Here is a 16,240-nt window from a genome sequence, read left to right on the forward strand (position 1 = left end):
GACTTTTCATCCTCTAACATGAAGGTGGTGATACCTATTTAAAAAAAAAAAAAAAAGAAGACTAAGAGATGCTAAGCAACATGTTTAAGGCCACCATAAAAATGGCAAATAGAAGGCTGGGTGCAGTGGCTCATGCCTGTAATCACAGCACTTTGGGAGGCCAAGGTGGGCACATCACCTGAGGTCAGGAGTTCGAGACCAGCCTGACCAACATGGAGAAACCCCGTCTCTACTAAAAATACAAAATTAGCCGGGCGTGGTGGTGCATGCCTGTAATCCCAGCTACTCGGGAGGCTGAGGCAGGAGAATCACTCGAACCCAGGAAGCAGAGGTTGTGGTGAGCCAAGCTGGTGCCATTGCACTCCAACCTGAGCAACAAGGGCGAAACTCCATCTCGGGAAAAAAGAAAAAAAAAGAAAGGCAAATAGAGAAAAAAAAATGACAAAGGGGAAATGAATGAAATTCAGACTGTTTGACACCATATAGTTCTCATGCTACTCTGGGGAATAAGATTTTTTTTTCCTCTGCATTTTAATTATTGTTTAGAAGGTAAATCATGGGCTTTGGAGTCAAATCTGGCTGTCCCCACTGACTAGCTGTATGGCCTTGGTCAAGTTACTTCCCTTTAGGTGGATGTTGTTTTACCTATAAAATTAGAATAATAACTTCTTTATAAGATTTTAGAATAATTAAATAAAAGCATATTAAAAGTGTTTAATCAATACCTGGCACATAGAAAGTCCGCAGCAAACGGTAACCACTGCTGTAATTATTACTTCCTTTACTGTTATTAGTATCATTTTAATGATACTGATTTCTTCAAAAATCAAATACCTAGATCATTTGTACATACATCTGCATATACCTGTACACACAGCTCCACTAACAGAAACAGGTGATTAGTGTTGTTAGGAAAGGTAGAAGGTTACAAAGGTCAGACACAGGCTTCCAGGAAGAAAAAGAGAAACTTAAAATTCTCTTGAAGATTTTGGTCTGGAAATAAAAAAAATGAGAATAAGAAAATTCCAGGCAGAAACATAAGTATCTATCAAACCACAGAAATATGTAAAAGCATGAGAGGTTCTGGTATGACTTAATGAACATGAGCATTTCTCTTCTCAGAGAGGGTGGGGCAAGGCAAACTTAGCAGGCAATTTTGTTTGCTTACTCTGTCTATTCATAGTAACATTCAGACTAAAGGAACATTCAAGTTTAACGAACTCCATCCCTTATTGCACTTGATCTTCACAAATGTCTATATATGTGTGTGTGTATATATGCATAAAACATATATATCTATTTTTATAATCAAAAATCATGTTCTCTAAAATGAGAGATATAATGATGAAGGAAATGGACAAAGTTTAATTCATGAATTGAGAATTAGCACTTTAAAAATTTGCGGTGGTCCAAAGGCTAAAAGTAGTTCAAAGTTCAATGGAGCCATTGATAAGTATACAAGTTACTAAAGACTCCTTAATTTAAAAAAAAAAAAAAAAAAGTTCCTTTTCAAATGTATCAATTTTACCGTGAAAACTGACAAGATACCATCAAAGGTGGTATTACTAATAATGGTTCAATACTTCTGAACGTACCTTGGTCAATCCTTTGACATAACATTGTCCAATATAGGAGCCAGTAGTCACTATTTTAAATTAATTATGTTTTTTATTTTAAAATTTAGTTCGTCAGTTGTACTAGCCACACTTCTGTAGTCACAGGTGGCTGTGTACAGCATATGTGTACAGCACTGGGAAAACCCAATGTTAAAGTCAATTTGTTTTGTTCTGTAAATGTTAGTTTTAAAAAGAACAGAGAAAAGTAGAATTTGAGGTCAGAAATTCCTTCAGAAAATTATTTTCTTTTCTATAGTTATGTAATTGTTTGTAATGATCTAAGTAACCACATCTACACTTTCAGAATTAGGAAAAAAAATGCAATTATTACACATTTTATTCTAAAAATTTAGCTCTTTAATAAACAGTTTCATAACCTGTCTACTGTCCTGACTTTCATATACATTCTAGACATAGTTTTATAAAAACGACTTCCTATTTATTCTAGACAACTCTCAGATCTTTGAATAATCTGTCCCCCAAACTGATTGCTTCTGTGTCACAAATCACAGTTATTTTCTTGTTACAAGCTTTTAGAGACCCCAGATTATCTATGAGGGAGGAAGAGATAAATAGGGATTCAGAGATAAATCAGCTCTGGTAAAGCTCACAGTCTCCTAAAATAGTGGCTCACAAATGTCTTCCCAGAGAAGAAATAATTATGTGAGGAAGCTCTCAGTGGTCCTCAGAAAAATGAAAAAATAAAAAATAAAAAACAGCTCTGTAAGCTTTCTGTTGGCCAAATGTTTTCAGTGTGAAGATCTGTTCTTTATTCTTCTACTGTCTTGTCCGCATTTTTTGGTGATAACCAAATTTTATGAAATTAGATAAGATACATTAAGTGTGTCTGTATCTGTGCACATGAGTTTTAATGTTAGCAAAAGAAAAAAAATCTATAGAAACTCTATGTCCCCTATTTTGAAAACTATGAAAGCTACAGGTTTGAGTACGTCTATGCAACTGACCAAAAAATAAGCTAGCCAATAGTTATGTTTGCAGCTGATAATGGCGGTAAGGGAAGGTGGAAATAAAAGCTGCAGAGAAAGTAACAATAAGAGGCTGCAAAATTGAAAAAGGAAATGTTTACCTCCAAGCCAAGAAAATCAGGAAGGACAAGAAAAAAATAATACAGGACCCATTACAATGAGTGCATGGAGACTTGGGTATTGGAATAAGAAATGTGAAATTTTTTTCACTGAGCAGGTGGAAAGTCAATAGATGTTTAAAGCAGGGAGAAACTTAGCCCATGTGGTTTCAGTAATATAGATGAATAAACACAGGCTGGCAATATTCCTATGTTGATATACAAGCATCCTTCGCGATGCAATTTGTCTCATTAAAACCTTCTCTCCTATTCCAACATAGACCTGTATTCCTTAATCTCCTAAAGTATTTATCTGCACTACCCAGGGCAGTGCATTTCCACTTTTTCAAGTCACTGCCATAAAGTTAGACATTCCATAAATAATGTTGTTGTTCATCAATGCCATTACCTACATCCCTTTAGACACCGGGGCCATCAGAGAAGATACATAATGACTGCTGGTTCAAATCAACATGCATCCCATATCCCTCATGTTCCCACCCATGCATCCTACAGCCCAGCACTGGTGGATGTGCATCCTACAGACCTCTTAATCACATACATCCACACTGCTCTAAGAAACAAGTGAAGAAACAAAACATCAAGCAAATGGCAGACAGTGTGATTGCATATTTAGGGAAGGATTTATATTCCTACTTAGCTTTTCAAATCAGACAATGCTTCTAAAATATTTTACCAGTACTCTCATTGGTCTAGATCTCATTGGCTGGTATATTAAAAAAAACAAACAAAAAAGGCTAAAGAATCCACTCGGAAAGATTAGCAATTCATTTTATGGTGGTGTAAATTATTTCTAAAGATGCTTCCAGTCAGTTCTCAATATGACAGTCATTAAAACATTGTAAACACCAACTGTTACAATCTAAGTCTCTCCTTAAGATTAGGGAGAAGGGAAAAAAAGTCAAGTACACAAAGCTCAGATCAGAGAAAGTCTATCAATCCAAGCATTTGCCTCTTTGGCTACTGCTGATAGCAAAAGCCATACGGAAGACAGCAGCACTCTAAGTTCATGTTTCCAAACCTCATCTGAGTTTTTCTGCTTTGCTCTTTTATCTTCACCCAGCCCACTGGCTCCTTCCCATGAGTCAATTAACATGCTCAAGTCTTGCCCTATATAATAATCTCTCCACTTGACTATTAACTTACTTTAAAACTCCTCCCTCTTTTCCTCCTTCCCCACAGTAACATTGTCAGATGGACATTATTTTTTGCAGTGCAGACAGACCTCTATGGGCACTATTTTAAGCATTTTACATTAGTGTTTGATAAATATTCACTACCCTCCCCTTAGGGCAGAGTGTCTGTCCCTATACAATGACTTTGGCCTTGGCCACGTGAATTTGGTCAATGAATGTAAGTGGACAAGATGTGAGCAGGGGAGTTAAACATGCTTAGGTAGTTTGATTCAGCCCCTTACGTAATTCTGATAACCAGAGGAAGAGCATACCCACGATTGTTGTTGAACAACCGCTCTGTAAACCTGGACCCCAGAATAAGACACACACTTTTTTTACAGAGCAGACCCCAGCCAGAAGCCTGGAGTCAAGCTGTGCCCAACTGAAGACTATGAATGAGAAAATACATGTGTCCTTGTTAGCTGCTCAGATTCCACACAATAGCCAATACACCTGCCAGGAATACTTAAATTCTAGGAACTAGATGCATTAGGATCCCATTTTATAGATGAAAAGACTGAGACAAGGAGGTTGAAGTAATTTGTCAACTCACATGCTACAAGTAGCAGAGGCAGGATCTGAAACAAGCAGTGCAACCACATGTGTACTGGTAAGCACTCCATCTTTCCATTCTCAAGAACCCTATCCACCTGTTATATCTAATGCCCACCTCCCACCCAGATCTCAATCCATTATAATCTGGCTCTTCCACCTGCTTCTGATTCTACCAATGACCCCTTAATACTAACTCTGGAGGAAGCGTCAGCCTTTGGCCTGACAACTCAATTACTTTAGGCATTGTTGATCACTGGCAAACTCCATGCTCTCCCTCCCTTGGCATCTGGCACTTTACCCTTTCTCAGTTGTCTTCTTCCTCCTTCATCTATTACCTCCCAGATCTCTTTTTCCCTCCTGAATATGCACCTTCTGTTTGCCAGGAAATTTGCCGGACACTGAAGAGTAATTAGTGAGTAAATCGGATGTGGTCCATGCCTATGAAAACTAAGAAACTAGTAGAGAAGACAGATATCACACAAACAGAATGGTTTCAGATACTCTAAATTGTAAAAGTGCACAGAGAGCATTGACAGGCTTGTGTGTGGTGAGAAGAGTCTTTGTGGAGACAGGAAACCCCCACCTAGTACAGGGGTCTAGAAAAGCTTTACTGATAGTGTGCAGGAATCCACCAGGCAAAGAGGCAGCTAGGTGGATGGAATCACATGTGCAAAGCCGGAGGGACAGTGATACACTGAAGCCCTCAGCATGCATGGGGCACAGAGGGTGTGGGAAGGTAGTACTAGGCAAGGCTGGAGAGGGTGGCAGGCTCTAGATCTGTAGGAGTCTACAGGCCACAAAAGGATTTTGCTTTTTATCCTAAAGCCAATGGGGTCTCCTTAGGGCTCAGCTTCTAGAAGTCTTCCTGTCCTGTCAGCTGCTGTTTGGGGTCCCTTTGGATTCTTCAGGGCCCTATCAGACCATTGTAGAAGGATGTACTGCAGTGCAAAATATTCCTTGTGCATTTGCCACACCACAAGTGCTGACGTCCCCTCACCCCCATGGTTGCTTTAATTCAGGCTAAAGACAATAGTGATGAAACTCCGGTAATGTCAGTGAGGATTTAGAGAAACAGATGTTTGAATTGATGGGTCTGGCCCCTTCAAACACAAGCTAGGGATTGCAAGCTAGGGATGCAATCCACAATAGCCATGCCTATCAGAGCAAACCCTGAAGTCTCACCCTGCAGGCAGCAGAACTGAATCTGGGAAGCAGCTGGTGCGAGAAGAGTTGGCTCTGACAACTGATACTAAAATAAACCAGAGTACCAGGCATTTCACCAGCCATAAACCCTATGCCCTCATTTGCATGGCTGACTCCTTGTCACTCAAGCCTCCACCTAACCATCATCATCTCAGTGAGGATATTTAAGTTGCTTCCCAGGCAAACAGCACTACATCTTTCTGTTTTGATTCTCTACATGGCAGTTGGTACTCTGTTATTTAATGGCATATGTGTTTGTTTCCTGTCTATCTCCCCCAACAAAATTGTAAGACTTAAGAGCAGGGACCTTGCCAGTTTCATAATCCTCACACAATGGCTGGCAAGTGGGCAGCATGCTGTACGTAATTGTTGAATGAAGGAATAAATGAGAATAGGATGCCTCTTCTGTGTTATACATATTCTCTCATCCCTCTGTCTCTCATATTTGTTTCCTTCTGTAAGGCTGCTTTAGCTATTGCTAAAAGGTTCTTTAAGGTCCAGTAAATGTATGCAAGGTCTGATACACATGTGTATCTCTGCATCTTTCTGATTAAAGGAAACCTAGCTTTCATCCAAGAATCAAAGAAGCCACATCTGTTATGAACTGAATTGTGTCTCCCCCCATCCCTACAAATTCATATGCTGAAGCCTTAACCCCTAATGTCACCACATTTGGAGATACGGCCTTTAAAGGGCTATTTAAAGTTAATAAACTTATAAGGGTGGGGTCTTAATCCAATATGACTGATGTTCTTACAATAAGGGAAGAGACACCAGAGTGTGCAAGCACAGAACAAAGGCCATCTCCAAGCCAAGTAGAAAGCTTTCAGGAGAAACTAAACCTGCTGACACCTTGATCTTGGACTTCCAGCCTCCAAAACTGTGAGAAATTCAGTTTCTGTTGTTTAAGCCACCCAGTCTGTAATATTTTGTTATGGCAGCTCTAGCAGACTAACACAATATCCCCGTAAAGTTAAGAACCACTGATAAGAAACTACTTATTTATTGGAGCACGTAGGTTGGCTGTATACATTACATAAATCACTTCATTTATTCCCCTCAACAGTCCTTCTGGGTGAATAGGATTGTTCCCATTTCACAGATGAAGAAATTGAAGCTCAAAGAGATTAAGTTATTTACCCAAAGTCACTGAGCCAGTCAATGAAGTCAGGACCTAATCCAGTCAATAGTTAGTCTTGGCCACACACTAGAATCATCTGAAGAATGTATACAATCACTCTTCCCTGGCCAACCATGAGCAATCCTGAGTCAATTGATCCTCATATAGCCCAGGCATCAGGTGATTATAATAGGCAGCCAGAATTAAGAACCACTGAGTAAGGCACCCACAATCCCCAAACCGTGTGATCTGTCTGAAACTGCCATCCATTCTTTACTAAGTCTGATTTTCTTGGACTAAAGTGTTAGCAAAGAAAAGGAGAAAGTACTTGGCAATTCTGCTTTACTTTTAATTATCCCAGGCAAGGCCCTACTGAGCACTCAGGAGGAATGAGGTATACACTAAGCTTCAACCACCTGGCCAGCCGAAGCACCCACCTAATTCTATTTTGAACTCAAAATGGATGGCATGTACTTTGGAGTTTGGCATGGTGTGCATATCTTGCAGCAGAGATGCAATGTGTCCACATTTCCACTGCCAGAATACAGATACCTACAGTTAGGATCCCTCTTCCTCTCTGCACCACATGTTGTTCTTTCACAAAATAAGGGAGACAAACTTAACGTGTGAACTTCCTTTCAGTTCTACCATTCCGAGTTTAACATTCTCTCACGTGCTCAGAAGAATCAAGTGACAACCATGTGCACATGAGAATGCAGTCAACAAGACCATGGCAGGCAGCCCCAAATACTCACTGCTGGTACCGCTTCTGTCAAAAGACTCCCATTCTTGGGATGCTAGGGAATACTGGTAGTTTTGTCCCAGTTCACCTCCAATCACCCCACTTTCACAACAATTCAATGCTCGCTTGGGGATAAAGTCTTTATGGTTCAGGTGGGATCTCCCCTCTAACTCTAGGGCTACAGCACATGCTATTATCTCTGATCACAAGACCTGGGCAGTCCAATCAGAGAGACCTTACCACTTGTGTAGGAATTAGTGGGAAATAACTGTTCTCTCTCTCACCATATGTAAACCTGGAAAAACCTGAGGCAGGAACTGCTACAGCAATCCATACCTCTCAAGATGAAAGCCTCCATGTGAGCAAAAGGGGAGCCAACAGAAGAAAACAGAGCCCAGGCGACTCAATTAGAAACCCGTAGATCTCTCAGGTATGGGAGACAACAGATCACCTCTTTTGACTTAGGCCTGGTAGAGTTGGATTGGGTTTTCTGAGACTTGCAATTCATATAGCATATGTCATGTGAAAGAAAACCTAGTCTCTCATAATTGTAAGGGTCTTCAGATGTCAGTAAAGTGTGCTAGTTTTCTAGCCTTGTGTGTTAGGTAAGAAACTTAGACTTTATCCTGAGTGCAGCAGGGTGCCCCAAATAATTGAAGCAAGCAAAAATGGTGTTTCAAAATTTTAAAAAATGATACTGTCTCCATACACAATACATTTGAGAGGTTCAAAACTAGTGTCAAAAAAAAAAAAAAACAACTATATTTAGAGTCTCTTGGGTTTTCCAAGTGAGAAGAAATGAAGGCCTAAGTTAGGACAAAGATAATGAGGATGAAAGAAGATAGGTTTTGGGATCATTTAGATCAGGGGTTGGCAAACTTTTTCTATAAAGAATTAGATGGTAAATATTTCAGGCTTTGCAGACCATTTTATTGGTGATGATATTGAGGAAAGGTGTCTTTGAGGTGGCAACTATTAATAGTCAGCAGTGCAGACAAGATCATAATTTCTAATTCTGGTATCACTAGTACCTCTATTGCACTACATTCCCCTCTTCCATGCTTCTAGACGAAAAGATATTTCTCTCTCAGCCTCGAGACCACTATGTTACATGTAATAATAATTATACATGTAATACATGTTACTAGACATCAGTAATGTGTCCTAGTGCTTCTGAAGGACTGTCTCCCATCTCAAGAGCCTTAAAGTCTTATCTTTGTTATGCACATTTCCCCCAAGCATTTGTGCTTTTTTTTTTAGATCTGATTTTTCTTAAGTGGTTGTGAAACATACATCACACTCCTTTGCTCTAACAATTATTCACTTTTCTAATCTGAACAATGTGTTATGTTAAAAGAAGATAGAGAATTTATTCAAGCCAAGAACTAAGGCACTCCTTATTCAGACTCATGACAAGAAAAGAATAAATCACAGACATGCATTATCAGAACATAACCATAGTCAACTCCAATTGAAGACCCAAAAAATCCCACTAAAAGGCAAGCAAAATGCCTTATGACTGCTATGCAAAACAAAAAACCATACAAAAAGAAAAAGGCTTGAAGAAAATATGCCAAATACTAACAATGGCCGTCTTCTGAAGGTGAATTCATGGAGATTTTTTTTTCCTATTTTCCAAAAGGTATATATAATAGGCATGTAATTATAATCATCTTAAAAGGTTAATTTAAAAGGTAGGGAAATGTTACTATGTTGCATTTAAAAAAAATCTTAAATTTCTAATTGTATCTTACTGTAGGATATTACCAGAATATATTAAATTAGGTTAAAATGAAGTTTACAAACAAACTATGCTTTCAGGTCTAAATATATGATATAGCTTAAAGCAATAAATTATTTTTCTCTCCATGCCTAGACAGTGACTCTTCTTTGTTTAAATATTTCCAGACACCATACCCTCCTCATTATTATTCTATTTTCTACTACAACTCCCTTTTATCCCACTCACTAACAAAAACTTAACATGGCTGGCAAACTGAGTATCGTAAGTTCAGACATCGTTACTCATTATGATCAGAAGAGAAACCGTAGAAATACTGTGGTCTTGCCCTCTGCCTGCTTCTTTTGGGGAAGCCTTACTCCACTGATCCCGCCCTAAGAATGGGGACCCAGATGTCAAAAGCAATATCACAGAGCAAATGGCCATGCCAATAGCTGAGCCTGTTTAGTTTGGCAGTTGGCTCCTCTAAAATCCAGGTCATTAACTATCTCTTACCCCCATCCCTACTCCAAAGATGAAGAATTGGTGGGTAGAAGCACAGAGAAAGAGAGGAAAGAAAGCTAATAGGGAAGGAAAGAGACAGCTGTGGAGAGGCCCTTAGGGACATCTCTCCAGTCTAAGTTTAAAAAGACCCATTCAGCAGAAAGGAACAGATGGGAAGGTGTCTGGGAAGCAGTCAGCAGACTGTATGCTTAAATCAAGATCCAGAAGGCTGCAATCTTCACGCCCAAGTACCCCCAGAGTTCTTAAGCAAAATAGTTCTGTACCCCACAAATTCTTTTTCTGCTTGATCCTTTCAGGCGCACTTATGGTTGGTACCACTTCAATAATACCTCCCAATTGCCAAATAGAAAAAAAATATGCTTGCCCCAAGAAGTTCCATACAGAGGAAGCCTCTGTTTCAGGGCTGAAGGTATTTTGGTTTGCACAACTGCCTTTGTCAAATCTGAGTGTGTACACACGCAGTACAGGACTAGAATGGGACTTAGGACTCTTGGGCTTTCTTCTACTTCCTATCATATATGATTCAGAAAGCCCAATGTTGTGTGCAATATCTGAATTCATTTAACAATTATTTTCTGAGTGCCTACTGTGCCCCAGACATTATTCTAGGTGCTCAAACACAATTTTAAAAAATTACAATTATAGAAGGGAATCCCTGATTAAAGGAATCATCTTCAGAAATGAGAATGCCTAATCTACATTTCAATTGCTAACTTTCTTAGAGACAACACAATAAAATGTACATAGACACTGAAACATATCTGAAAATAAAATGTGTGGACGAAGTACAAACTCTGGAATCAGAAACTGAGAGTTCAAAGACTGACTTTTCTCTGGGTAACTAACCAGTCTATTAAAAAAGACCTAAACAGTCTGATGTAAGAAGACCCTCTCTCTGCCCCTAAATATAATCAGTCAACTCATCTTACAATGAAGACCGTGATCAAAAAGCCCCATTCATACCTAGAGAACTTTCAATGCTTTTTTCAAAGTGGGCCACTCAAATATGAGCAAAGTCTCTAATATTGTCAAATGTTCCAGAATGAACAAACAAAAACAAATAAACAATTAGGAAGAAAGAACTATGAAGAGAGTACACTTAAGCAAATAAAAATATCATTAATAAATGATAATCAATAAAACATAGAAACATTACATTCACAAAATAGGATGCTGAATTTTTTCCAAAAACCAAGGTCTTAAAAATTAAAAATTATATAGAAATTGTAAATGCCAGAGAAACATGAAAATAAAATATACCCACAAATAAAAAATAACAGATGAAAAATAGCAAACATATACTTTAAAAAATAAGAACTAGTCCAGCCAATTTATCATCTCAAAAATAAAAGCTGGAGAAAGAAAGAAGAAAATACATAAAAGAAAATCAAATAAATAATTCAAAAAAAATCCCAGAAATGAACAACATGAGTTTCCATTCAGAAACACTATGAAATACACTACACAGTAGACAAAAATAGACTCAAACCTAGGCATATTATCATGGAATTTCTGAACACTAAGACTAGAGAAAAGATTCAATAATTTCAAGAAGAATTAAGTGTGTTTTATACAAAGGAGTAAAAATCAGAATGGCTTTAGATTTCCCAAAAACATGACTGGAAACTAGAATATATTAGACACTTCAAAATTGTGGGGAAAGATAATTTCCAACTTTCAAAAAAAAGTTTAAATCCAATCAACTTATAAATTAAGTACGAGGGTAGAATAAAATCTTTTTCAGATATGCAAGTTCTCAAAACTATGCTTCCCAGGTAGCTTTTCTCAGGAGGATGTACTCCATCAAAAAGGTGAAAACAAAGAACACTCAGGATCCTAGAGCGAAACTAACACAAAAGCAAGAAAGGCATCCCATGGACGATAGTGAAAGGAAATCCAAAGGCAACAGCTATGGAGCAAGTCAAGAGAACAGAATGACCTATTTGGAACAAATTTCAGAATTATTTGCGGGAAATTTCTTCAATGAGAAAAAATTGATAGGATCCCTAATATATGAATGTATTGGAAGGAAATTTAACAAACAAGGGAACTTTTAATTTAAATTAGTGATAAGTTTATAGAACTCTTAGCATATAACAAAAAATTACTAAGCATAGTTTTAAAAGACAATGACTAATTTTTAAAATTATGTTCACATATAACTTTAATAAAAATAAAATCTAAATTTTACCTATATAAAGTGCTTATTATACTTTCTGGCATAAAGTACTTGATACATTTAGCCACTATTCTAATGATGATTTCAACTATACATACATATCAGGCTTCACTTCCAACTGCTTCTTCCACTAAATGGCACCAGGTAAGTTACCTACCTAGAGCTTGTTTCCTTATATATAAAATGAGAATAACTACAATGTTGTCAGCATCAGAGAGAATGTTTATAAGCCACAATACTTGGTATACACGTAAGCATTTAAGAAATGGTAGAGAATATTTATCTATATTTGTATATGAAATTTATATATAATGTTTGTATATAAAATACTTGTATATAAGATGTTTTATTGCCTAAAATCAGAATCCTAATTTAGAAATAATGACACTAAGAGGTCACAGAAGTATAGTGGTTGAATGTAAGAGCTGCAGTGTTTCTGAATGTTTAATCAAGGATTTTAAAATTTTAAGATAAAAAGAGCTAAACAGCCTCCACAGTATACCAAGAGAAAGAAAAGACCAATGAAACATTAGGGGGATGACTAGACAGACCAGATCAACATGAAATCTCAAAAGAAAATGATGGATGGAAAACCTTGTTAAAAGAATATATTGATGATTACAAAAATAAAATGTCGGCCGGGTGCGGTGGCTCACGCCTGTAATCCCAGCACTTTGGGAGGCCAAGGCGGGCGGATTAGGAGGTCAGGAGATCGAGACCATCCTGGCTAACTCGGTGAAACCCCGTCTCTACTAAAAATACAAAATAATTAGCCAGGCGAGGTGGCGGGCGCCTGTAGTCCCAGCTACTCGGGAGGCTGAGGCAGGAGAATGGCCTGAACCCGGGAGGCGGAGCTTGCAGTGAGCCGAGATTGCGCCACTGCACTCCAGCCTGGGCGACAGAGCGAGACTCCATCTCAATCAATCAATCAATCAATCAATAAAATGTCATGAAAATAATCAAGTAAAAGTAATGCATGTGGATAATCAGTAAGCTGTGATAAAGATAGATGAGCATAGGTTAAGAAATATAACAATGAGTTTACAAATAACTTAGATACTGTCTTCATATTGCAAAGGCCCCTCATTTGGTCCAACACAGATATGCCTTTCACTAGAAAAGCTAAGTGTTTTCTAAGTCTCTAGCCTCGACAACAACCATCAAAAAGTCCCAGGTACAGAACAGAAAGGGATGGTACCTTTTCAAACTTGGACAGTAATTTGTTGCTTTCCCAAGTTCCCATCACTGGCCTCATTAAGGGCTGTATCTAAGGAAAATGAGATTACTTACTGTACTTACACACATTTACCAAAAGAAAGTGAAAAAATACATTATTTAAAAAAAATTTTATCAACAACGATTAAGATTTGCTAGAATAGCTTACATTACTCCAGGTATAGCTAGTCATTTATAGAAAGCCTAGAAGGAAATGTTAATAATCCTTGGGGTAACTATGGGGTATGTCAGAGTAGCAGGCTCAGTTAGTGGCAAGAGATCAAACACTGAAGTTATCTGAACTTGAGTTTGAATTCTTACTCTCTCATTTACCAGCTACTGGCCTTAGAAAAATTATTTAATCTTTTAGGCCTCAATTTTTTCATCTAGAAAGCAGATATTTTCTAAGATGTTGCTATGAAATTTTTTTAAAGAAAGGAAATGGAGATAATATTAATAATCATCTCATAGGATTATTGTGAGCAAGTAGGATATTCAAAATACACAACAACCAATATGGCCTGAAAACAAAGAAACCCATCAGAATACATATACATACACACACACACACACACACACACACACACTGACCATCAACAACCAGTATAGCTGTATGTACCAGGGTTCACTGGCTGAAGAGCAATTTTGGCTGCTAATGTCAGTGAGTACCTAATAAATGTTAACAATTGGTACTGTTAGTTTCTTATTTGTGTTTTTATGATTTCTTTCTTGCTCTGCTGAATACAAAGGATTTTCATGACCAGATAATAATGTTTTAAAATATTAGCTTAATAGGGAAATTTAGAAGATCTGGTACTGGAGAGTCAATTAACAAAATGCTGGGAAAAACAAAAGGAACTTAAAACTCTCATTACTTGAGTCACGCACTAGGCACCTTGGAGAGCCCCAAGACCTTGGCCCTAGTCTGGCTGCCTTCATCCATAACTTAAGAAAGATTCTCGATCCCTTTTAATATCCCATTTGCAAACCCCTGTAAAGTGGGCTCTGTGCCATCCCTTCCAATCATGGCAGCAATGATAAAAGCCTCAAGAAAAAGACTCAATATATCAAGTTCTAAATCCAAGTTCTGCAACTAATGAATTATGTGACCTTGGGTAAGGGAGTCTTAACATCCTTGTTTGTGAAAGGGGAAGAAGAGCACCTGTTCCAGCTGCCAGTGCATCAATGGTGGCTCAGATGAGAAACTGTATTTTGGAAAGCACAGAGTATATGTAAAGCCAGGGTGGCATGATCTCAGTGATGATGGCCCTGGGGTGTCCCCAGAAAACATGCAGGTGCCAAAGCCATCAGCTATTGAGTTTCCGTTAAAAACCAACCAACCAAACAAACAAACAAACCCTGGCCAGGCAAAGCAGTCAGAGGAGGCAGGATTCATAAGGCAGTATAGTGGTACTTACCAAGCAATAGACTTGAGCATCAGCCAAGGAGAATCGCTCTCCCTTACCATTAAAATCAGGGACAAAAACCTGAACACCCTAGAAACCTAAATCTTAAAGCCTCTGAGAGCAGGAAGGAGGCAGGAGATAGGAGAAGGAAAGGGAGATCATGTGTCTGTCTTAGCAAAATTGTGAAGTTAACCAGGTTTATTTTCAGCATCTTTTTTACCTTTCCTTTCTGACACTCCCTCTACTTTCTGTTGTTTCACTTAATCCCAACCCCAGGCTGTAGTGTCAGAGCACTCTCATGGTACCACCTGGCTGGCTGGTGCACCCAACCCCTACTCCATAGGCAAGCACCTACCAAGGCCTAACCTCTCCAGAATATGACTCATGTTCTGAAAATTATATCCTCTCCTGACATTTGAGAATAGAAGTTCTCCTATTCCATTCCTACCCTACCTGGAGTTAGTTATTGTAAAACAAATGAATTCACAAGAAAGAATAAGTCATTCTTTGTTACAATTTTAAAGAAAATGCTGAAGATGATAAAGTCCTGATCCAATATTCCCCAAATATCCTTTTTTTTGAAACGCAATTTCACTCTTGTTGCCCAGGCTGGAGTGCAATGGCGCAATCTCGGTTCTCTGCAACCTCCGCCTCCCGGGTTTGATTCTCCTGCCCCAGCTTCCTGAGTAGCTGAGACTATAGGCATGTGCCACTATGCCCAGCTAATTTTTGTATTTTTAGTAGAGATTGGGTTTCTCTATATTGGTTAGGCTTGTCTTGAACTCCCGACCTCAGGTGATCTGCCCGCCTCGATCTCCCAAAGTGCTGGGATTACAGGCATGAGCCACCGCATCTGGCCAAATGTCCTAATTAGGAAATTGGATGAACATTTTGTTAGGCAGCATCTTTATCAAATTTCAACTCTGCTGCTTACTAGCTGTGTGACCATGAGCAAGTTAAGCTTTCTGAGTCTCTTTTGTTATTTGTAAATAGGGATGATAATGATACCTACCTGAAAGGGTTGATTGAAGATTAACAAGTTAATATGACAAGCACCTAGAACAGTGCCTATCATGTAGTACAGGAATTTTTTTCATATTTTGTATTTATAACTCTCCTTATCTGTCCTACCCAGCACCTATATCTTCCAGCAGGAACAGTACCTTCTCTAAGGGCTACTACATCTAAATTCCTGGTGGCCCTTGCTCTATCAGTCATCTCTTCTATCCTTTGTATCTTCAAAATCTTCCTCTCCACTAAGTCAATGTGCATAGTCTATAAACACTCTCAAATATTTTCTACCTTTTACAAAAACTTCCTTTAACATGTTTCTAGCCTAGGTATAACCCTTTATCTTCCTTCTTTCAGCATCTCGCCACATTTACAGCCCCTTTGACCTTGATCTCTCTCTTGCTACAACTATTTCTCCCTTCTTTCCACCTCAATACATTTCCCTCTTTTCATTTCCATAAATTTGCATCAAGAGTAGCTTTCTCATCACCCATTTAATCCTTAAAACATTATGATATGGATTTGCCTCCCCATTTCATCAGAATGCCTTTTACTGATTGCCAAGCCCAGGGGGTGCTTCCCAGCACACACCTTGCTGGCTGGCTGTGCATCTTGTCACAATGACACACCCCACTCGGAAATGGGATGTCTACCACCACTGGCTGTCT

At 38.5% G+C, this 16,240-nt stretch overlaps 1 protein-coding gene across 22 annotated transcripts in view; it reads right to left on the bottom strand.

Annotated features, from left to right (window-relative positions):
* SAMD12 (sterile alpha motif domain containing 12) overlaps window positions 1–16,240 on the bottom strand; it is a 471,810-nt gene that overhangs the window by 441,819 nt on the left and 13,751 nt on the right. The gene's annotated exons all lie outside the window — the stretch shown is intronic.

The sequence above is a fragment of the Macaca fascicularis genome, chromosome 8 (genome assembly GCF_037993035.2).
Source record: "Macaca fascicularis isolate 582-1 chromosome 8, T2T-MFA8v1.1".
NCBI lineage: Eukaryota > Metazoa > Chordata > Mammalia > Primates > Cercopithecidae > Macaca > Macaca fascicularis.